Raw genomic sequence first — 23678 nt, 5'->3', positions numbered from 1 at the left:
TTGTCCCATTTGGATGTTCCATTTGAAATTTCTACAGATGCTTGTGTGGCTTTTTTCTCCAGCAGCTCTTAACTGCTCAGGCAAAGAAGGTGGTAGGACTGACTCAGGTTTGCGTGCTATAGAAAGACAAGAGCCAAGTATCCTGCCAGCTCAGCGCAGCATCTGTGACCAAGATTGGTCACAGTTATAGGACCAGAGAAGGACATTTAACTGGGGTTGGGGGGGGCCGTTAATTTCCCTTTCCTAAAAATTTGCGTTAGGGGCAGAAAGACTCTACTCTGTCTCTGCCTGTAGCTGAAATGAAAAGCAGTAAATCTGGGAGCTACAGAGAGTTCCTCGTGTGGAGATGCAGAGTAAACTAACCTCCCTGCACTCTGAGCTTACCGCATTGTTGGGCGGGGGGGGGGGGGGGGGGGGGAGTCTTTCCCTCCTGTGTGTCTCCTTTACTACTCATATACAACACTTCACTTCTGACACTTCTGGTCACATGTGTAGAGGGTTTTTCCCCACCAAGCAATTCTCTGAGATACCATCTGGATGTCCTACAATTTAACTCAATTCTGACACTCCTACCTGGGGATAGCATCGGATCCCACAGATTAAGGGCTCAGTCCCACAAGCCTGTCCCCCACTTCAGATGCCCCGTAGTAAGTACCTGGGTTACCCACAACATCTATCTGACATGGCTACAAATTAGAGGTTCCCATACCCCTCTCCTCTGGTTTGATTAATTTACTAGAGTGGCTCACTCAGGGAAATACTTACCATTACCAGTTTATTAAAGTATATGATAAAGGATACAAATGAATAGCCAGATGAAAAGATAACATTGGGTGAAGTCTGGCAGAGTCTCAAGCACAGGAGCTCTGTCCCCATGGAAACAGAAGGGGTATGTACCCACCCAATTCATGGATGGTTCACGGATCTGGATGCTCTCTGAACACCATACTATCGGGATTTTATGGAGGCTTCCTCACATAGGCATGATCAATTACTAACTCCATTTCTAAGCCCCTCTTCTCTCTATAGAAATGGGAGGGGCAGGGCTGAAAATTCCAAGCTTCAAATCGAGGCTCGGTCTTTCTGGTGACCAGCCCCATCTAGGAGCCATCCAGGAACCCACCCAGAGCTACCTCAATAGAACAAAAGATGCTCCTAGTGCTCTTATCACTTAGGAATTTACAAGGGTTTTAGGAGCTCTGTGCCAGGAACTTAGGAGAGACCAGTACATATTTTTTTATTATCTCACACGCATCATAACACCTACCACAAAGTATTTAAATTATTGGTATATGTGTCTTTCTCTTTCCTCACTAAAGGGCATGCCCTGAGTTTATGAATTCTTCAAGAGCAGTAACCCACTCTGTTTCATCTTTGTATCCATGCAATGACACCAAAGTCTGACACAAAAGTGTGAAACAATTGTTTGTTGAACTTTTGAACTCAGAAGCATCAACAGTTCCCATCTTTAGCAGGTGAAGGCTCCCTCAGTCACCAGCAGGTGTCAGGACATATCTCTGTAGCTTCTGGCCACCAAGGTTCTTGTCTGAATTGTGATTGGTAGTGGGTGGTAAAACTACAGATGAGTCCCTAGAGGTGTGCGGTCTATGGAATAGTTCAAGGCCCCAGAGTGTTAGACCACTCAACAGGAAGCAATATAATCTAGGCTGCATAAAGTTACTCATTATATTCTTCCAGATTCCCTGGAGTATGTTTCCCAAATGCTGAATTCTGATAAATTCTGATAAACTGCAAATGTGAATATCCCAATAAGGTAGCTTTCCTTCTGGGATTTAGCATTATATGTCTAAAATATATGAAACATGAATTTTTTAAAAGGTATTCTGTTTATGAAAAAAGACATAGTAAACATTCACAGAAAACCCAGTACAGCAGACCCAAAAACACTAGATAAAATCTAAAAAAAAAATCCTTTTCAATTCATGACTAACCTTGGCTGATATCTAAGGGATTCCTAAGAGAAAACAGGAATAAACTAAGGCTAAATGAACAAATCTATTTAAAGAAGACACACCCCAAAATTAAGAAAGTAGGAAAGGTTGAGAGTTTTTATTGAAATATAATTGACATATAACATTATATAAGTTTAAAGTATAAAAAAGATTTTTAAAAATTTTTTTAAGTTTTTATTTTTTTTTTTTAAGATTTTTTTAATTTATTTATTTGACAGAGAGAGACACAGCGAGAGAGGGAACACAATCAGGGGGAGTGGGAGAGGGAAAAGCAGGCTTCCCACTGAACAGGGAGCCAGATGCGGGGCTCGATCCCAGGATCCTGAGATGACTTAAGCCGAAGGCAGCCTCTTAACAACTGAGTCACCAGGTGCCCCTAAAGGTTTTATTTTTAAGTAATCTCTACACCCAACATGGGGCTCGAACTCACAACCCCAAGATCAAGAGTCGCATGCTCCACTGACTGAGCCAGCCAGGCGCTCCCAAAAGATTTTTTTTAAGCATGTAAAAATATGGTCAAACTAACCAAAAGAAAGTTGGTATAGTTATATTAATATCACACAAAATAGAATTTAAGTTAACAAAGTTATCAGAGATAAAGAGGGTTACTATAAGTTGAAAAGGATTGTTACTTTTGGGCGCCTGGGTAACTCAGTCACTTAAACATCTGCCTTCAGCTCAGGTCATGATCCCGGGGTAACAGGATGGAGTCCCGCATCAGGATCCCTGCTCGGCGGGGAGTCTGCTTCTCCTTCTACCCCTACCCCCTGCTTGTGCTCTCTCTCTCACACACTCTCTCTCTCTCTCTCAAATAAATAAATAAAATCTTTTTTAAAAATTGTTACTTCTTCCACATCAGGAAATTAGGAAATTGGGAAGCTACTGTCCCAACTATTGGCTCCAAGAACACACCCCTTTAGCCAAGATCTGAGAGAAAAGAAGCCAGCGTCAGAGCTGTTGGTTCCAGAACCATGACATCCTACACCCTCACATGGTGCCTCATTTCTCCCCCAGAGAAACTCAGTTCCAGATTCAAGCCCCCTAGAGTGTATCTGACTGGGGAACTTAAAACACATCCAGAGACCAAGCTCCAAGAAGGTCATGGAAGTGCGGTTTTAACTTCCCAGCCTCTGCAATGTAGGCAAGCTGGATAGTGGGGCTTAGTGCAGACGTTGAGCATGCTATCTACCCCATCTGTCTCAGATACTACCCATTCCCTTTTATTCAGTCTCTGAATGCTACTTTTTTAAAAATTATTTTAATAAGTAATGCATTCACATGGTAAAAAAAAATTCAAACATCATCACCAGTAGACAATGAAAAGCAAATCTCTTATCTGCCTTTATCCTCCAAACCCGCCCCCCTTTTCCTCCCAAGAATCATTGATTTTTATCAGCTTCCTATTTATCATTCCAATGATAATCTGTGTGAATGTGCATATATAACCCTCCCTTTTGGCTTTACATATGTGGGGCATAAAATGCACACTGTTTTTCTCCAGTCTACTTTTTTTTTGCTTATTTAATTTTTTAATTGAAGTATACTCGACATATAAGACTATATTAGTTTCAGGTGCACAACATAGTGATTCAACATTTATACGCATTATGGGATGTTTACCATGATAAGTATAGTTGCCATAAAAAATTATTACAATCTGGGGCGCCTGGGTGGCTCAGTCGTTAAGCGTCTGCCTTCGGCTCAGGTCATGATCTCAGGGTCCTGGGATCGAGCCCCACATCGGGCTCCCTGCTTGGCGGGAAGCCTGCTTCTCCCTCTCCCACTCCCCCTGCTTGTGTTCCCTCTCTCGCTGTGCCTCTCTCTGTCAAATAAATAAATAAAATCTTTAAAAAAAAATTATTACAATCTTATTGACTATATTCCCTATGTCATACTTCATATCCCTGTGATTTATTTATTTCATAATCGGAAGTTTGTACCTCTTAATCCCCTTTACCTATTTCCCCCCACCTCCCACCTTCCCCTGCTCTGGCAACCACCAGTTTCTTCTTTGTATTTATGAGTCTGTTTCTGTTTTGTTTTGTTTTGTTTGTTCATTTGCTTTGCTTTTGTAGATTCCACATATAGGTGAAATCATGTGGTATTTGTCTTTGTCTGACTTATCTTATTTAGCATAATACCCTCTAGGTCCATCCATGTTGTCAAAAAATGGCAAGATTGCATTACCTTTTTTATAGCTGTGTAATATTCCAGTGTATCTATATATATCCCATCTTCTTTTTTTTTTTTAAAGATTTTATTTATTTATTTGAGAGAGAGAATGAGAGAGAGCACATGAGAGCGGGGAGGGTCAGAGGGAGAAGCAGACTCCCTGCCGAGCAGGGAGCCCGATGCGGGACTCGATCCAGGGACTCCAGGATCATGACCTGAGCCGAAGGCAGTCGCTTAACCAACTGAGCCACCCAGGCGCCCATATCCCATCTTCTTTATCCATTCATCTGTGGATGGACACTTGAGTTGCTTCCATATCTTGGCTACTGTAAATAATGGTTTCATAAACATAGGGATGCATATATCTTTTTGAATTAGTGTTTTTGTTTTCTTGGTAAATACCCAGTAGTGGAATTGCTGGATTGTATGGTGTTTCTATTTTCAATTTTTTGAGGAACCTCCATACTGTCTTCTTTTTTTTAATATTTTATTTATTTGAGAGAGAAAGAGCATGAGAGAGAGAACACAAGCAGGGAGGAGGGGCAGAGGGAGAGGGAGAAGTAGGCTCTCTGCAGGACTTGATCCCAGGACCCTGGGATCATGACCTGAACCAAAGACAGATGCTTAACCGACTGAGCCACCCAGGCGCCCCAAACCTCCATACTGTCCTCTATAGTGGCTACGCCAGTTTGCATTCCCACCCACAGTACACAAGGCTTTCTTTTTCTTTTTCCATACTTTTTCCCCCAATCTACCTTTTTTTTTTTTCTGCATCTTGGTGATTACATTTATTGAAAGGGCTGGAAAAAAATTAAAATGCACTTTAGCTTAAGAATTTTTGAGTTATCCACAAATCAACTCATTTCAGGAGTGGAAGAATCCTTGGTCATTTCTTAATATCAAAATTTACTCAGGTTTCTCTTTTGAAAGTCTTCTACATTTAAAGAGGCAATCATACAGAAGCTCCTATATTCCATATGTGATAAATTCTTTGTTTTAACCAACTCTTAATGGAGAGCCAACTAGTACAACACCATCTCCCCGGACAAAAAGCTTTGGAATATTCCGTTTTGTTGATTTATATATCTCTTCATATGTTTCCTCATCAATTTCTATAGTAGTCACAGTTTCTTCCACATCTCCCAATATCCTATTTAAATGCTGATCATAAGCATGTAATCTGCCTCAAAGCTCTCTGTCACTTCTCATTTTCACATAAATTCGCTCATCCAGGCTGAGCCTGATGAGATCCAGGGGCTCTTCTACAGTGTTGGTAGTTTGTTGCTGGTCCACATCGTCCGCCATGTTTCAAACCCTGCGCTCTTCCCCCCTCCAATCTACTTTTAACAGCTGATGAGAGAGAAGAGTCCTGGAGAACCCAACACCAGTTAAGGACAGTCTGATAACAATGAGAAGCCCATTTCTTTTTCACGCAGACTTGCAGACTTTGTTTTTTAAAAACTTTTTGGGGGGGATGCCTGGGTGGCTCAGTTGGTTAAGCATCCAACTCTTGGTTTCAGTTCAGGTCATGATCTCAGGGTCTTGGGATGGAGCCCCACATCAAGCTCCATTCCCTCTCCCTCTGCCGCCCCCCCCACCCCACTCATACATTCTCTCACTAAAATAAATAAATAAATAAATATTTTTAAAAATCTTTCATTTATTTCTTATAAAATATTGCAAAATATTTAAATGCCACAAAAATAAAAACAATAAAAAATGAAAGTTTCCCTAAAGTCCATTTCCAAAAAGTAACTAAAGTAAATAGCTTGCATATCTATGTATCCATCTCCATCTATCTATCTATCTATCTATCATCTATCTATCCCTGTGTGTATATATGTGTATAGTTTCTATAGCTTTGAATACCTTCTTCTACATTTTTCCAAGTTCTTCACTGGCCAGAGTGTTGGGTCTGAATTTGCCTCACAGTTCTGTTAGCTACTAAGACTACAGCTACCGCCTTAACTAATCCCTTAAATCTCCTGTCTCTACTGAAACTCCTCAAAGTAAACAAAGAAGCCTGATCTAACTGTGTACTTGCTGCTTCTTGGTGGTAGACTCTTAAAATTCAAGGTCCTAGAGTCCCTCTTGGATTCTCCCAAAATTCTCTAAGCAATTCCTGCAATTGACTCTGCATATATTCCCTAATGCAGCAGAATCTTGTTTTCAGACTCCCCTTAGACTTCTCTCTCCTGATTACAGACCTGTGATCTTCCTGGGAAATGGGATGGGAGTCTAACCCAAGACAGGTTAATCAGCATTTTCCCTGAGATTCTTCAAAACAAAATTGGGAGGAAGATGCTCTTTTCCTTTCTGGAGAGGAAAAAAAAAATGTGACTGTGTGAGTCTGGAATTGCTGGAGGCCACAGATCTGCTACCTTCATGGTGAAGTTGGATTTATCTTCCATAGCAGTTTTATCATGTATTTTTTTAACAGGGGAGAGGGGCAGAGGGAGAAGCAGACTCCCTGCTGAGCAGGGAGCCTGACAGGGGGCTCGATTCCAGGACCCCGAGATCATGACCCCAGCCAAAGGCAGATGCTTAACTAACTGAGCCACCAAGGCACCCCACAATTTTATCATGTATTAATAAATTTTTCTAAAACTTATAAATTTTTCTATCAATAAATTTTTATTAATAAATTAATAATTTTTCTAAATTTCTAAGCTTGCTGAGATACAATTGACATAATAGAGGCAAAGGCCAGTCAATTTTTTTTTAATGTAAGTTCTACGTCCAACATGGGGCTCAAACTCACAACCCTGAGACATGTTCTACTGTCTGAGCCAGCCAGGCACCCCCAGTCAAGCTCTTTATTATTATACAACAGGTAATATTCACTCTTTTGCCATATTCAGAGGTTCTGGGGATTAGGAAGTAGATATCTTTGGGGGTATTATTTAGCCTACCACATAGGTTAGTAATGGGACATACCTTGTTGGGCTATTTTAAGTGTTACCTGAGTTAACTCACATAAAATTTGTACATATGTAGCTCTCAATGACTGTTGGCTGTTGTTTTTATTATTATTTGTTTCTGTAATGTACCTTATTGTTTTTTTAGCCATCTCATGTCTGAACACCCTTCTTATTTTGAGGAATAGTCCCATTTATGGGTCTCAGTGGAAGGGAAAAGCCCAACTTGTATTACAGAAGTTTGAAGGAAGACAAGTATTTGCCTTCCCTATCCCCTATCATCCAGGCCATGGGCCAATAACAAAGGTTTGGCCAATAAGATGCTCATGCCTGGGACACTGGAGTCTTGTAAAGACTCAATTTGAGATTATTAAGGGCTGCAGCAATGGTGTCAAGAGTGTGGAAGCAAACTAATAATACATTACATGTTAATAAATTGAATTTAAAAATTTTTAAAGATTTTATTTATTCATTTGACAGAGAGAGACAACGAGAGAGGGAACACAAGCAGGATTCCCGCTGAGCAGGGAGCCCAATATGGGGCTCGATCCCAGGACCCTGGGATCATGACCTGAGCCAAAGGCAGACGCTTAACAACTGAGCCACCCAGGCGCGCCTGAATTTAAATTTTCAAAAGAGTCTGGAAGCAACAAATGTCCAGTGATGAGAGAAATGATCAATGTTATCTAGCCTTTTTTTTTCTTTTTTTTTTTAGCTAGATTAATGGCTTTCTGTTCCTTTTCCAAGCCTGTTTCTCCTGTTTTCCCTTCTTTTCTATAAGCTATGTAAAATCCTTCTAATACATTCATTTTCTTCCTAAATTAGCCACTTTTGGCTTCTATTGTTGCAACTGACAACCCTGATTAATATCTATGGGAATTCTAGTGGTCTGCTGTTTGTGACAGTTAATTAACCTGACTATTAGACTTCCTGACGATATGCTCCCCCTGAAGGTGAGACACTGAAAACTTGATTAGAACTATTTCATGAAATCAAAAATATAAGAAAGAGACCATTGATTATGTTACCTACAGCAAGACAGGGAAAACATGGTTTACATTTCCCAGATCAGAGCAAATTTTGACATTCAGAACCATCACGAAATGTGGCAGGAAGCCTTTCTGCCTGTATCCAGCACTCTGAAATTGTTCAACACCTGGCTCAAAGAGATACTAATTTTTAACAAATGGTGCAAACACAACTGGATATCCAAATGCAAAAAAATGAAGTTGGACCCCTAGCTCACATGATACACAAAAATGAACTCAAAATGGATCATAGACTTAAATATAAGAACTAAGATTACAAAACTCCTGGAAGAAAAATAGGAGTAAAATCTTTGTGACCTTGGACTAAGCAACGATTTCCTAGATGTGACATCGAAAGCACAACTGACAAAAGAAAAAACAGGTAAGTTGGGCTAACCTCAAAATTTAAACGTTTGTGCTGCACACAATACCACCAAAAAAGCAAAATGAGAGAAAATATTTGCAAGATGGGAGGAAAATATTTGCAAAATCATATGTCTGATAAGGGACTTGTCCAGAATATATAAAGAACTCTTAGAACTCAATAATTAAAAAAAATAAAGTTCAATCAAAAATTGAGCAAAGAATTTGAATAGGTATTTCTCCAAAGAATATATACAAATGACCAATAAGCACATGAAAATATGTTCAACATCATTCATCATTGGTCATTAGACAAATGCAAATCAAAACCACAATGACATACCCACATGATATCAGCCTGACCTCTAGGGAGGCAAAAGAAGAAAGGACACTGAGCTCAACCAATGATTGATGGCCAATCAATGGCCCCATGATTTAATCAATTATGCTTATATAATGAAGCTCCAGTAAAAACTCTGGACTCTGAAGCTTGGTAGAGCTTCCTGGCAGGCAAACATTGATGTGCCAGGAGGTGATATGCCCGGATTTCACAGGTAGAGGGCATGGGAGCTTTGTATCTGAGGCCCTCCCAAATTCTGTGGCTCTTCTTTGGCTGGTCCTGACTTGTATTATTTATAATAAAACTGCAATTGTAAGTATAGAACTTTCCTGAGTCGAACCATGAGAGACTATGGACTTTGGGAAACAAACTGAGGGTTTCAGAGGGGAGGTGGTTGGGGGGATGGGGTAGCCCGGTGATGGGTATTAAGGAGGGCATGTATTGCATGGAGCACTGGGTGTTATACACAAACAATGAATCATGGAACACTACGTCAAAAACTAATGATGTGGGGCGCCTGGGTGGCTCAGTCGTTAAGTGTCTGCCTACGGCTCAGGTCATGATCCCAGGGTCCTGGGATCGAGCCCCGCATCGGGCTCCCTGCTCAGCAGGAGGCCTGCTTCTCCCTCTCCCACTCCCCCTGCTTGTGTTCCCTCTCTCGCTGTGCCTCTCTCTGTCAAATAAATAAGTAAAATCTTAAAAAAAAAAAAAAAAACTAATGATGTAATGTATGGTGACTAACATAACATAATAAAAGAAAAAAAAAGAAAAAGAACTTTCCTGAGTTGTGTGAGTCATTCTACCAAATTTTCAAACCAGAGTGGGGAACCCTCAACTTTTTAGCCAGTTAGCATAAATGGGGGTGGCCTGGGGATGGCTGAAGCTTGGGTAGCTTCTGAAGTGAAGTTAGTTTTGTTGGGGACCATGCCTTTTTTTTTTTTAAAGATTTTATTTATTTGACAGAGAGAGACACAGTGAGAGAGGGAACACAAGCAGGAGGAGTGGGAGAGGGAGAAGCAGGCTTCCCTCAGAGCGGGGAGCCCGATGTGGGGCTCGATCCCAGGACCCTGGGATCATGACCTGAGCCAAAGGCAGACGCTTAACGACTGAGCCACCCAGGCGCCCCAGGGACCATGCCTTTTAATGATGGGTTCTGTGCTAACTCCTGGTGATTAGTGCGAAAATTTTACTATAGTACACTAGTTGGTGTCAGAATATCACCTTATATGGCAAAATATTAAATTAAGGTTCTCTGATCCACCTGGATAATCCAAATTCAATCACAGGTATCCTTGTAAGAGGGAGACAGAGATTTGTCACAGGCAGAAGAAGAAATGGCAATGTGACCACAGAGGCAGAGAGTAGGATGATGTAGCCACAAGCTGAGAAATGCTGGCAGCCACCAGAAGCTGGAGGACGCAACAAACAGATTCTACCCTGGAGTGTTTAGATGGAGAAGAGCCTGGCCAATGTCTTGATTCTTTTTTTTTTTTTTTTTTTTTTTGAGATTTTATTTATTTGAGAGAGAGAGTGAGAGAAAGCACAAGCAGGGGGAGTGGCAGAGGGAGAGGGAGAAGCAGACTCCCCGTTGAGCAGGGAGCCTGACGTGGGACTCGATCCCAGGACCCCAAGATCATGACCTGAGCTGAAAGCAGACACTCAACCAGCTGAGCCACCCAGATGCCTTTAATGTCTTGATTCTTGATTTTGGCCCAGTGAAACTGATTTCAGGCATCTCGCCTCTAGAATTCCGTGAGAGTAAATTCCTGTTGTCTGAAGTCACCAAGTTTGTGGCAATTTGTGCTAGCAGCCATAGGAAACCAATATATCTCATTTACAGATAAAGCCGAGGCCCAGAAACATTCCCAAAATCCTGCAACAAGGACAAATTCACATTCAGGCTATCTGGCCCCAGAGCCTATGCTCCCAGTGACTACGCTGTCATGAAACTACCAGAAAGAAGATCCTCACGGCTCACCATCTTGCTGCGGTGGCCACATTCTCTTCTGCACAACTCTGGAGGTCTGCTCCGTGCTACCCCCTTGGTATTGATTTTTGCATTAACTTCTTTTAGGCTAAAGGAAACAAAAGCACCCCCGGCTTACCACAGGAAATGGGAATTTTGTGTAAAGAATCACAGATAAGGGCGCCTGGGTGGCTCAGTCGGTTAATTGTCTTCCTTCAGCTCAGGTCGTGATCCTGGGGTCCTGGGACTAAGTCCCACATCAGGCTCCTTGCTCAGTGGGGAGCCTGCTTCTCCCTCTCCCTGCTGCTCGCCCTGCTTTGTGCAACTGAACCCTGCCCCTTTGCCATCTAGAATACAATAACAGCTCTCGTGCACAAAGGCAACGCCAGTGAGCACTCCCCTCCCCGACCCGCAGGAGGTCATCTATTGCTTCCTACCCTCCATTCTCTGGACACAGTTCATCTCTGTCCTTGCCCCTGTTTCTTCCTGCTGCTTCTACTGATGGCTTCTGTCCCTGCTCTCCTTCCATCTCCTGCTGGATTTCTTCCTTCTCCTAGATGCTACGACCTTATGGCTTCTGCTTAGAGGTTTTTTCTTCTGTATCTCGACTACTGTTTCACGAATAGTCAAATGCCACAAAAAGGGATATGGTGAGGTTGGTCAAGCACTATCTGATCTGGTGCCCTTCTTGGTCAAAGGTCTTTCTAGACCACTTTATAATGATTCAATATATTTAATATGTTTATAATGATTCTTGATTTTGGCCCAGTGAAACTGATTTCAGACATCTGACCTCTTAATATTCGATATATTCAAAAACAGTTATGTAATGTTTTGGGTTTTTTTTAAGATTTTATTTATTTGTTTGACAGAGCGAGACACAGCGAGAGAGAGAACACAAGCAGGGGGAGTGGGAGAGGGAGAAGCAGGCTTTCCCGCTGAGCAGGGAGCCCGATGCGGGGCTCGATCCCAGGACCCTGGGATCATGACCTGAGCCGAAGGCAGATGCTTAACGACTGAGCCACCCAGGCACCCCTATGTAATGGATTTTAATTTTAAAATGTTGATATTTGCAATATGCTGGAAATACTATCCTTTGCAGTATTTATCTTAGAATGAAAAAATATTTACTTATTTTTAGAAGATTTTATTTATTTATTTGAGAGAGACAGAGAGAGCAGAAGCAGGGGGAGGGGCAGAGGGATAGGGACAAGCAGTGGGGCTCGATCCCAGGACCCTGAGATCACAACCTGAGCTGAAGTCAGATGCTTAACTGACTGAGCCACCCAGGCGCCCCAGAATGAAAAAATTTAAATGTCAACTAAAACATATGCACAAGAGCACGCAATTTTTCAAAACTGTTTTAAAGAATAGGCAAGCAAAACAGTTGGTTCAATGCCCAGCATCTTTGTTGGGGTCCCACAGCAAATAACGGGAAGAAAAGTTGTGGGTTGAAAAGTAAAAGTAGCTGAATACAAGTGCCCCCATTGAAAGATACTTTCTGACTTTATTAAGAAGAGATGTGCTTAGCACTTGAGAGGCATTATCTCAGTTAATTCAGGTAATTGACCTGTGATGTAGGTTCATTTTACAGGTGAGCAAGCTGGGTTCAGAGAGGTTGTGACTTGCCTAGACGTACACAAAGTGGTCAATAACCAAGCTGGGATTTGAACCCACATCTGCCTGATCCCCAGATCTGTGGGGTTTTTTTGTTTGTTTGTTTGTTCTAAGATTTTTTATTTATTAGAGAGAGCGAGCAAGGGAGAGAGAGCACAAGCAAGGGGAGCTACAGAGGGAAAAGGAGAAGCAGGCTCCCTGCTGGGCAGACCCTGAGATCATGACTTGAGCTGAAGGCAGACGCTTAACCGACTGAGCCATCCAGGTGCCCCTCCCCATCCCCCCAGATTTGTGTTTTAACCACATCATTCTGCTATCTGCAGGAGAGAAGAGAGGCCTCTGCTACATCCCATCTCTACGAACGGCAGCCAGCAGCAGTGGTCAGAGCCACACCAGCAGAGAGGAGACTCAGGGTCAGCTCAGAGAGGGATGGCAAGAAGACCCAAAGCATTGTGGCACCTGTTGCTAATACAGGCTCTGTACCCCCAACAAAGGAAGCAGAGTGTCTTCTGATGGTCTAAGAAAATTCACCATTCCCATGCCACACTGAGAGTTAGGAAGGGTGGCCTCTGCTGTCCCGTCTTGTCCTGTCTTGGGGGATGGAGAGTAAACAGTTGCTACCAGATGATTATTCCCCCTTTGTTTCATGCTCCTTTGACATTCATGGTATTTCGCTGGATCTCTTTTTTCTCCCTTTTCTTTGTCATCCTCTACCAACTTTCTATTTACATTCCCTCAGAAATAACACAATACAGTGGCTAAGTTCATGGACTCTGGACCCAGACTTTTTGAATTCTGGCCCTACTCCTTACTAACTATGTGATCTTAGATGAATTACATAAATTCTCCATATCTGGGTTTCCTTTTTAAAATCCCACCATGTAAATTTGCATACTTCTGATCCATTCTTTTTAAGAGCTGCATTAGATATACCATATTTTCTTCAGTCACTGCTTGAATGATGACTATTCTCTCTAATCTCAGTGTTTGGCCACTGTGAACAATGCTGCAATAAACATCCTTGTAGATATAGTCCAGTGCTTTTCTTGCTTTCTTTTTTTTTAAAGATTTTATTTATTTATTTGACAGAGAGAGACACAGCGAGAGAGGGAACACAAGCAGGGGGAGTGGGAGAGGGAGAAGCAGGCTTCCCGCCGAGCAGGGAGCACGATGTGGGGCTCGATCCCAGCACCCTGGGATCATGACCTGAGCCGAGGGCAGACGCTTAATGACTGAGCCACCCAGGCGCCCCATCCAGTGCTTTTCTTTTATAGGATGTCTACTCAGAAGTGGGATTTGTAGATGAAAGGGTATGTTTTTATTTTTAATAGGTGTTGCTGAAATGATTTCCAAAAAGGCTATACCAGGAGTGCCTGGCTGGCTCAGTCGGTAGAGTGTGTGACTCTTGATCTCAGGGCCATGAGTTTGAGCTCCACGCTGGGCGTAAAGATTACTTAAAAAAAAAAAAAAAAAAAAAAAGGCTATACTACTTTATAGCAATATATAATAAGGCCTCTTTTTCAGCAATCCCACCAGCAATAAATATTATCTAAATTTTTTAATTTTCACAATCTGCTAAGTATAAAGTGAAATCTTACTGTTACTTTAATTTGCATTTCCCTGGCTTTGGTGAGTCTGGGCACTCTAATATGCTTCTTGTGCATTCAGATTTGTTCTGTGAATTACTTCTTCATGGCCTTGGTCCATTTTTCTGTTCAATTCTTACTCCTCTTCTTGTCCATTTGCAAGAATTCCTATAATGTTATAAATGTTAACTCTTGGGTGGCTCAATCACTTAACCGTCTAACTCTTGATTTTGTCTCAGGTCATGATCTTAGGGTCATGGGGTCAAGCCCCACATCGGGCTTAGCGGAGGGGAGGGGGTGGGGAGGTGTCTGCTGGAGATTCACTCTCTCTCTCCCTCTGCCCCTCCCCCCCCACTCTCTCTCTCAAATAAACAAATCTTTAAAAAAATATATAAATGTTAACTCTCTGTTCACTCTATTGCATTTTCCCCCCAAATTTTTTTGCCTGTTTTATAATTCATTTAAAAGGCTTCATTTAGGGTGCCTGGGTGGCTCAGTCAGTTGGGCGTATGCCTTTGACTCGGGTCGTGATCCCGGGGTCCTGGGGTCGAGTCCCACATCAGGCTCCCTGCTCAGTGGGGAGCCTGCTTCTCCCTCTGCCTCTATCTCTGTCTCTCATGAATAAATAAATTATTCTTAAAAAAAAAAGAAAGGCCTCATTTAGTCAAGTAGTTCCTACTTTTTTTTAAAGTAGCCTCTACACCCAACATGGGGCTTGAACTCTTGACCAGAGATCAAGAGTTGCATGCTCTGCAGACTGAGACAGCCAGGCGTCTCCTACTTTTCTTTTCTAATAGCTGAATTTGCTGCCTTGGTCTACCTCATACCTAGGTTGTACATATGGTCTCCTGCATTTTCTTTCTTTTTTAAAAAATATATACAGAAAAGGGGTGCTTGGGTGGCTCAGTCAGTTAAGCATCCAACTCTTGATTTGGGCTCAGGTCATGATCTCAGGGTCGTAGGATAGAGCTCCACGTCGGGCTCTACGCTCAGCATGGAGACTGGTTGAGACTCTCTCTTCCCCTCTGCCCCTGTCCCTCCCCCACACTTATGCACATGCTCTCTTGCTCTCTCTCTCAAAATAAATAAATAAAATCTTTTAAAAAATAAAACTGTATAATGTGATAGTATATGTATACATTTTGAAATGATCACCACCAAGGTAATTAATACATCCATCACTTCGCATAGTCACCATTGTGTGTGGTGAGAATCTACTCTTCTAGAAAACTTCAAGTATATTAACTATAATCACCATGTTGTACATTAGATCCCCTCCTATATTTTCTTCTAAGATTTTTACTTTTATTTTATCTTTACATTTAATTGCAAATATTTAAGCCATCTGTTGAAATTGCATAAGATAGGGATCAGATTATTTTCTTCCAGGGGTGTCTGGGTGGCTCAGTTGGTTAAGCCTCCAACTCTTGATTTCAATTGGGGTCATGATCTCAGGGTCGTGAGGTTGAGCCCCCAAGTTGCTCTGCTCTGGACATGGAGCCTGCTTGGGGCTGTCTCCCTCTGCCCCTCCCCACCCCCTACCCCCCACTCATGCTCTCTCTCTCAAAAAAAAATTATTTTCTTCCATATACAGAACCAGTTCAACAGCATCATTTACTAAAAGGAACCATGTTTTCCCTCTGCGACAAATGACACCACATTGTCACATGCTGAACTATCTAATACACTAAGATCTAGTTTTAGAACTAGTCCTATGCCAACATTATATTACTTTGATTACAGCAGTTTTATGAATATTCTGACATCTAGTTAAGCAAGTAGTCCCCCTTCACTATACTTCATTTTTATACTTTCTTTGGTTATTCTGGGGCTTATATTCTTCCATATGGATTTAAGATTATTTTAACAATTCAATTCAATGTATTTCAAAAAAAAAAAAAACTGCCTGTCAGGAGTCTAACTAGAATTGCATTAAATATAAATAATTAAAAAAATTTTTTATAACATTGTTACCCAAGAACAAATAACTTTTTTTTTTGTCTAGCTCCAATTTTATAGTTTTCAATAACATTTCACCATATTCTTCATATATGACCTGTGACTTTGTTCAACTTATCCTTAGGTGTTTTTTTCTTTTTTTTTTTTTTTATTGTGACAGAATACACATAAAATTTACCATCCTGATATAACGGCATATGTTAATGATACTGGATTTTTAAAAAATTAAAAAACAAGAATTGTCATCTTAACCATTTTTTAAGATTATTTATTTATTTTAGTAATCTCTACACCCCATATAGGGCTCAAACTCATGACCCCTAGATCAAGAGTCGCACACTCTGCTGATTGAGCCAGCCTCATCTTAACCATTTTTAAGTACGTGGTTCAATGTCATTAAGTACATTTACATGGCTGTACAGCAATCACCACCATCCAGCTCCGTAACTATTTTCATCTTCTAAAACTGAAGCTCTATACCTATTAAACAATAACTCCCCAATCTCTCCTTCCCTCCACCCCTGACAACCACCTTTACTCGTACTGTCTTTATGACCTTGACTACCCTAAGTACTTCACAGAAGTGGAATCATACAGTATTTGTCTTTTTGTGACTGGTTTATTTCACTTAGCATAATATCCTCAAAGTTCATCCATGTTGTAACATATTGAGGAATTTCCTTCCTTTTTTAAAAAATTTTTCTTGGGGCACCTGAGTGGCTCACTTGGTTAAGCATCTGCTTTCAGCTCGGGTCATGATCCCAGGGTCCTGGGATCGAGCCCCCGCATCGGGCTCCCTGCTCAATGGGGAGCCTGTTTCTCCCTCTCCCTCTGCTGCTCCCCCTGCTTCTGCTCTCTCTCTCTCTCTTTGTCAAATAAATAAATAAAATCTTCAAAAATTTTTTTCTTGTTTTTTTATTTTTTACTTTTTTAGAATTTTCTTCCTTTTTAAGGCTGAAATATTTCACTGTTTGTATATACCACATTTTGCTTATCCATTCATCATCAGTCCAGCGGATACTTGGGTTGCTTCCATGTTTTGGCTATTGTGAATAATGCTGCTACAAACATGGGTGTATAAATATCTCTTCAAGACCCTGTTTTCAACTCTTGAATATACCCAGAAGTGGAATTGCTGGATCATATGGTAATTCCATTTTTAACTTTGTGAGCAACCACCATACTATTTTCTTCAGTGGCTGTTATTTTACATTCCCATCAACAGTGCACAAGGGTTCCAATTTTTCTACATCCTCCCCAACATTTGATATTTTCTGTTTTTTTATTAGCTGCCCTACTGGGTATGAGGTGGTATCACTATAGTTTTCATCTGCATTTCCCTAACGATTAGTGACGTTGAGCATCTTTTCTTGTGATTACTGGCCATTCGTATATCTTCTTTGGAGAAATGTTTATTCCAGTCCTTTGCCCATTTTTAAAGCAGATTTTTTTGTTCTTGTTGAGTTTTAGAAATTCTCTATATATTCTGGATATTAATCCCTTATCAGATATATGATTTGCCAATATTTTCTCCTGTTTTTTGAGTTGCATTTTTACTCTGTGGACAGTGTTTTTTGATGCACAAATTTTTTAATTTTTCATATAATCCTTTTTTTCTGTTATCAGTGCCTTTGGTGTCATATCCAAGAAGTCACTGCCAAATCCAAGGTTGTGAAGTTTTTGTCCTGTGTTTTCTTCTAAGAATTTTATTATTTTATGTCTTACATTTAGGTCATGGATCCATTTTGAGTTAATTTTTATATATGGTGTTAGGTAAAGGTCCACTCTTTTGCATGTGAATGCCCAGTTTTCCCAGCACCATTTATTGAAAAGATTGTTCTTTCCTTGTTGAATGGTCTTGGCCCCCTTTTCAAAAATCATTTGACCATATATGTGATGGTTTATTTCTGGGCTCTCTATTCTGTTCTGTTGGTCTATATGTTTGTCTTTATGCCAATACCATACTGATCTGATTATTGTAACGTTGTAGGGATGTAAGTAATGTAGTAATGTAAGTAGAAGTATAGGGGCGCCTGGGTGGCTCAGTCGTTAAGCGTCTGCCTTCGGCTCGGGTCATGATCCCAGGGTCCTGGGGTTGGGCTCCCTGCTTCATGGGAGGCTTGCTTCTCCCTCTGCCACTCCCCCTGCTTGTGTTCCTGCTCTCGCTGTGTCTCTCTCTATCAAATAAATAAAATCTTAAAAAATAATAATAAGTAGAAGTATAAGTCTTCCAGTTTTGTTTTGTTTTTAATTTTAATTTATTTTTTTAATATTTTATTTATTTATTTGACAGAGAGAGAGTGAGAAAGCACAAGCAGGGGAAGCTACAGGCAGAGGGAGAAGCAGACAACCCGCTGAGCAGGGAGCCCGATGTGGGGCTCCATCCCAGGACCCTGGGATCATGACCTAAGCCAAAGGCAGACGCTTAACTGACTTAGCCACCCAGGTGCCCCTGTTCTTTTTCCTTTTTTTTTTTTTTTTTTAAGATTTATTTATTTATTTATTTTCGGGAGAGAGAGAAGCCCAAGTAGACCCCATGCTATGCCTGGAGCCCAACACAGGGCTGGATCCCCTGACCCTGAGATCAAAACCCAAGCCCAAACCAAGAGTTGGACCCAAGCACCCCTGTTCTTCTTTTTAAGATTGTTTTGGCTATTCTGGCCCCTTTAGATTCCACCTGAATTTTAGGATGGGTTTTTCTATCTCAGCAAAAAATGTCATTGGGATTTTGATAAAATTGCATTTAAAGTGTAGGTTGCTTCTGGTAGTATTGATATTTTAACAATATTAAGTCTTCCAATCTATGAACATGAGACATGTTTTCATTTATTTATGTCTTCCTTAATTTCTTTCAGCAATGTTTTGTGTAGTTTGCATTGTACAAGTCTTTCATCTCTTTGGTTAAGTTAATCCCTAACTATTCTTTTAAAGACTTTTTTTTAAAGATTTATTTATTTATTTGAGAGAGAGAAAGAGAGCATGCGTGGGGGGAGAGGCAGGGGGGAGAGAGAGAGAGAGAGAATCTCAAGCAGACTTCGCTCTGATTGCAGCCCAATGAGAGGCTTGATCTCATGACCCTGAGATCATGACCTGAGCCAAAATCAAGAGTTGAATGCTTAACTGACAGCCACCCAGGCACCCAATTCCCAAATTATTTTATTTTTGGTGCTATGTAAATGGAATTGTTTTCATAATTTCCTTTTCAGAATCCTCACTGTCCATGTATAGTAAATGATTTTTGTGTGTTGACTTATCATATACTGCTACTTAGCTGAATTCATTTATTAGTTCTAACAGCTTTTTTGTGGGGTCTTTAGGGTTTTCTACATATAAGATCATATCATCAGGGGCACCTGGGTGGCTCAGTCGTTAAGGGTCTGCCTTCGGCTCCGGTCATGATCCCAGGGTCCTGGGATCGAGCCCCGCATCAGGCTCCCTGCTCTGTGGGAAGCCTGCTTCTTCCTCTCCCACTCCCCCTGCTTGTGTTCCCTCTCTCGCTGTGTCTTTCTCTGTCAAATAAATAAATAAAATCTTTAAAAACAACAACAAGGGGCGCCTGGGTGGCTCAGTCGTTAAGCGTCTGCCTTCGGCTCAGGTCATGATCCCAGGGTCCTGGGATCGAGCCCCACATCGGGCTCCCTGCTCAGCGGGAAGCCTGCTTCTCCCTCCCCCCATCCCCCTGCTTGTGTTCCCTCTCGCACTGGTCTCTCTCTGTCAAATAAATAAATAAAATCTTTAAAAAAAAATAAAAATAAAAAAAAATAAAAACAACAACAAAAAGATCATCTCATCAGCAAACAGAAATAATTTTACTTCTTCCTTTTGATTTTGAAGGCCATTCATTTATTTGTTTATTTGTTTATTTATTTATTTTTCTTACCTAATTGTTGGCTAGAACTTCCAGTACTATGTTGAACAGAAGTAGTAAAACTGATCATCCTTGCCTGGTGCTTGAGCTTAGAGGAAAAATTTTATTCTTCCACTGTTGCGTATGATGTTTGCTGTGGGTTTGTCATATGTGCTTTTTATTATGTTGTGGTAATTTTGTTGAGTATTGTTATCAGCAAAGGATGTTGAATTTCATCAATGCTTTTCCTGCATCAATTGAGATGGCTATTTGGGTTTATTTCTTTATTTTGTTGCTTTGGTGTATTATATTGATCAATTTTCATACGTTGAATAATTCTTGCGTTCCAGGAATAAAACCCACTTGCTCATGGGTCCTTTAATATGCTGCTGAATTCTTTTTGCTAGTATTTGGCTGAGAATTTTTGCATCAATGTTCATAAGAGATTTGGTCTGTTCCTAGATATTTTATAATGTTATTGAGAATAAAATTTTTCCATTTCTTTTAGTTGTAGTTGTTTACTTCTTTTTTTTTAAGATTTTATTTTCAAGTGATGTCTACATCCAATGTGGGGTTTGAACCCACAACCCTGAGATCCAGAGTCACACTCCACCCAAGATAGCCAGGTGCCCCATGTAGTTGTTTACCTTAAGTATAGAAAAAAATTATTGGGGGGGCGCCTGGGTTGCTCAGTCCTTACGTCTGCCTTCTGCCCAGGTCATGATCCCAGGGTCCTGGGATCGAGCCCCGCATCGGGGTCCCTGCTCAGTGGGAAGCCTGCTTCTCCCTCTCCCACTCCCCCTGCTTGTGATCCCTCTCTCGTTGTATCTCTATCAAATAAATAAAAAAAATCTTAAAAAAAAAAGAAAAGAAAAATTATTGGGACGCCTGGGTGGCTCAGTCGATTAAGTGTCTGCCTTCTGCTCAGGTCATGATCCCAGGGTCCTGGGATCAAGTCCTGCATTGAGCTCCTTGCTTGGCAAGGAGCCTGCTTCCCCCTGCCTGACACTCCCTCTGCCTGCAGCTCCCTCTGCTTGTGATCTCTCTTTTTCTCTCTGACAAATAAATAAAATATTTTTAAGAAAAGTTATTGTTTTTTAGTGTTGTTGTTGTTTTTTTATTTTAGAGAGAGAGAGCAAGCATGAGCACGGGAGAGGGTCAGAGGGAGAGGGAGAGCGAGAATCTTAAGCAGGCTACGTGCTCAGCACAAAGCCCAATGTGGGGCTTGATCTCATGACCCTGAGATCAAGACCTGAGCTGAAATCAAGAGTTGGACACTTAACTGACAGAGCCACCCAGGCACCCCCACACTATTGTTTTTTTTAAAAAATGTTTACCTTGGGGGCGCCTGGGTGTTTCAGTAGGTTGAATGTCCAACTCTTGATTTCGGCTCTGCTCGTGATCTCAGGGATGAGAGATCAAGCCCCACGTCAGGCTCTGTGCTTTGAGTGGAGCTTGCTTGGGTTTCTCTCTCTTTGTCTCCTCCTCCCTCCACCCCCGCTTATGCTCTCTCTCTAAAAATAAAATACATTTAAATAAAAATTTAAAAAATATATTTACCTTGTAGCCACCTGCCTTATCAAGTTCTCTTATTTTTTTTTTAAAGATTTTATTTATTTATTTGAGAGAGAGAATGAGATAGAGAGAGAGAGAGCATGAGAGGGGGGAAGGGTCAAGGGGAGAAGCAGACTCCCTGCTGAGCAGGGAGCCCGATGTGGGACTCGATCCTGGGACTCCAGGATCATGACCTGAGCCGAAGGCAGTTGCTCAACCAACTGAGCCACCCAGGTGCCCTCAAGTTCTCTTATTAATTCTAGTAGTTTTTTTTGTCATTGTTGATATCAGCATAATTAATACTTCTTCTTTTTTTTTTTAAAGATTTTATTTATTTATTCATGAGAGACAGAGAGAGAGAGAGGCAGAGGCAGAGGGAGAAGCAGACTCCCCGCTGATCAGGGAGCCCGAGGTGGGACTCAATCCCAGGACCCTGGGATCATGACCCAAGCTGAAGGCAGACACCTAACCGACTGAGCCACCCAGGTGCCCCAATTAGTACCTCTTCTTTTCCAATGTTTATACAATGTCTTATCTTGTTTTAATCTCTATGATAGTAACTCCAAGGCAGTATGTAATAACAATGGTTATTGTAGTCATCCCTGTCTAGTTTTAAACAAAGTAGTTTGAGAATTTCACCATTTGGAATGCTACTATCTGTTGGTTAGAGATAAAGTCTTTTTCATATTTAAGTAATTTCTCTCCATTTCTTAATGTTAAGCATTTTTTCTTTTCATTATTTATTCTCACAATTTATTCGAGAATGTGGTTCTCATGTATTTTAGAGAATTTGAATTTGCCTGCGCCCTTAAATGATAGGGCAAGCTTGCTTTTGGCATGTGATTAGAGCAAACTGTACATTCTTATTAAGAATGGCTATTGAATTTTATTGAGACCTTTCAGCATCTTCCAATATGATCTTAAGGCTTTTCTTTGATTCATGAAGTTTGTGAATTACATTTCCTGATATTCTTTTTTTTTTTTTAAGATTTTATTTATTTATTTGAGAGAGAGAGAATGAGAGAGAGCACATGAGAGGGGGGAGGGTCAGAGGGAGAAGCAGACTCCCTGCCGAGCAGGGAGCCCGATGCAGGACTCGATCCAGGGACTCCAGGATCACGACCTGAGCCGAAGGCAGTTGCTTAACCAACTGAGCCACCCAGGCGCCCACATTTCCTGATATTCTAATCACCCTCATATGTTTGAAATAACCCAGTTAGGTCACAGTGTGTTATTTTTGTGTATTGAATTTCATTTGCAAATATTTTATTTGGAATTTTTGCCTCTATTCATTAGTAAAGATGAGCAATAGTTCTCTTTTGGAATTATCTTTATCAGACTTTGGTTTTAAAATTACGTCAGCTTCATAAAATGCACTGAGGAGTTTCCTAAATTTTGGTTGGACTAGTAGATGAAATACCAGTGGAATTGTGTGTTATTTAAAGGTTAGATAAAACTGGGTTGGAAAACCATCAGGTTCTGATCCTTCTATTTTTTTGTATTTTTTATTTTTTTAAAGTATTCTTTCCACCCAGTATGGGACTCAAACTCACTACCTCTAGATCAAGAGTTGCATACTCTACTGACTGAGCTAGCCAGGTGCCACTGATCCTTTTATTAAATGGTAGTTCTTTAATTACCTTTCAAATCTCTTTCGTGGTGAAAGCTATATTACAGTTTTCCTATTTTTAAGTTAATTTGTATAATCTATAATTGCACTGGAAATTAACTATTCCTGTTAACTTTTGAAATCTTTGCCATCAAGTTGCAAGTAATATTCTAATTTTTTCATCTCTTCTATAGGTATGATTGTCCCCTTTCTCATTCCTAATATTTTGTCTTTCTTTTCCTTAGTAAAACCTTTAAGTTTACAGATTTTATTATCCTTTAAACAAAAAAGCTTTCACTTTATTCATCCTTTTTTTTTAAGATTTTATTTATTTATTTATTTGAGAGAGCAAGAATGAGAGACAGAGAACATGAGAGGGAGGAGGGTCAGAGGGAGAAGCAGACTCCCCGCCGAGCAGGGAGCCCGATGCGGGACTCAATCCTCGGACTCCAGGATCATGACCTGAGCCAACGGCAGCTGCTTAACCAACTGAGCCACCCAGGCGCCCTGTTTATCTAATTTCTTAAGATGAATTGTAAGTTCATGTATTTTTCCAGTATTTCATTTTCAATAATGAAGGCACTAGGCTATAAAATTTGCCCTGACTACAGAAGGAACTGTTTGCTGTGTATATGTTTTAATCTGAAATGTTCTCTTTTTTATTGCTTTCTAGTTTACAATTTCAATTTTTATTTCCTCTTTGATTTCGATTTTATCTAGGAATATGCTTATTAATTTCCAGGCAT

At 40.8% G+C, this 23678-nt stretch overlaps 1 pseudogene; it reads right to left on the bottom strand.

Annotated features, from left to right (window-relative positions):
- Positions 1–5141: 5141 nt before the first annotated feature.
- LOC118552528 (U6 snRNA-associated Sm-like protein LSm3 pseudogene) lies at positions 5142–5450 on the bottom strand (annotated as a pseudogene).
- Between the last annotated feature and the right edge of the window lie 18228 nt (positions 5451–23678).

Source organism: Halichoerus grypus, chromosome 5 (genome assembly GCF_964656455.1).
Source record: "Halichoerus grypus chromosome 5, mHalGry1.hap1.1, whole genome shotgun sequence".
NCBI lineage: Eukaryota > Metazoa > Chordata > Mammalia > Carnivora > Phocidae > Halichoerus > Halichoerus grypus.
The sequence above is the reverse complement of the archived record's forward strand: the minus strand, read 5'-3'. Positions and strand labels throughout refer to the sequence as shown.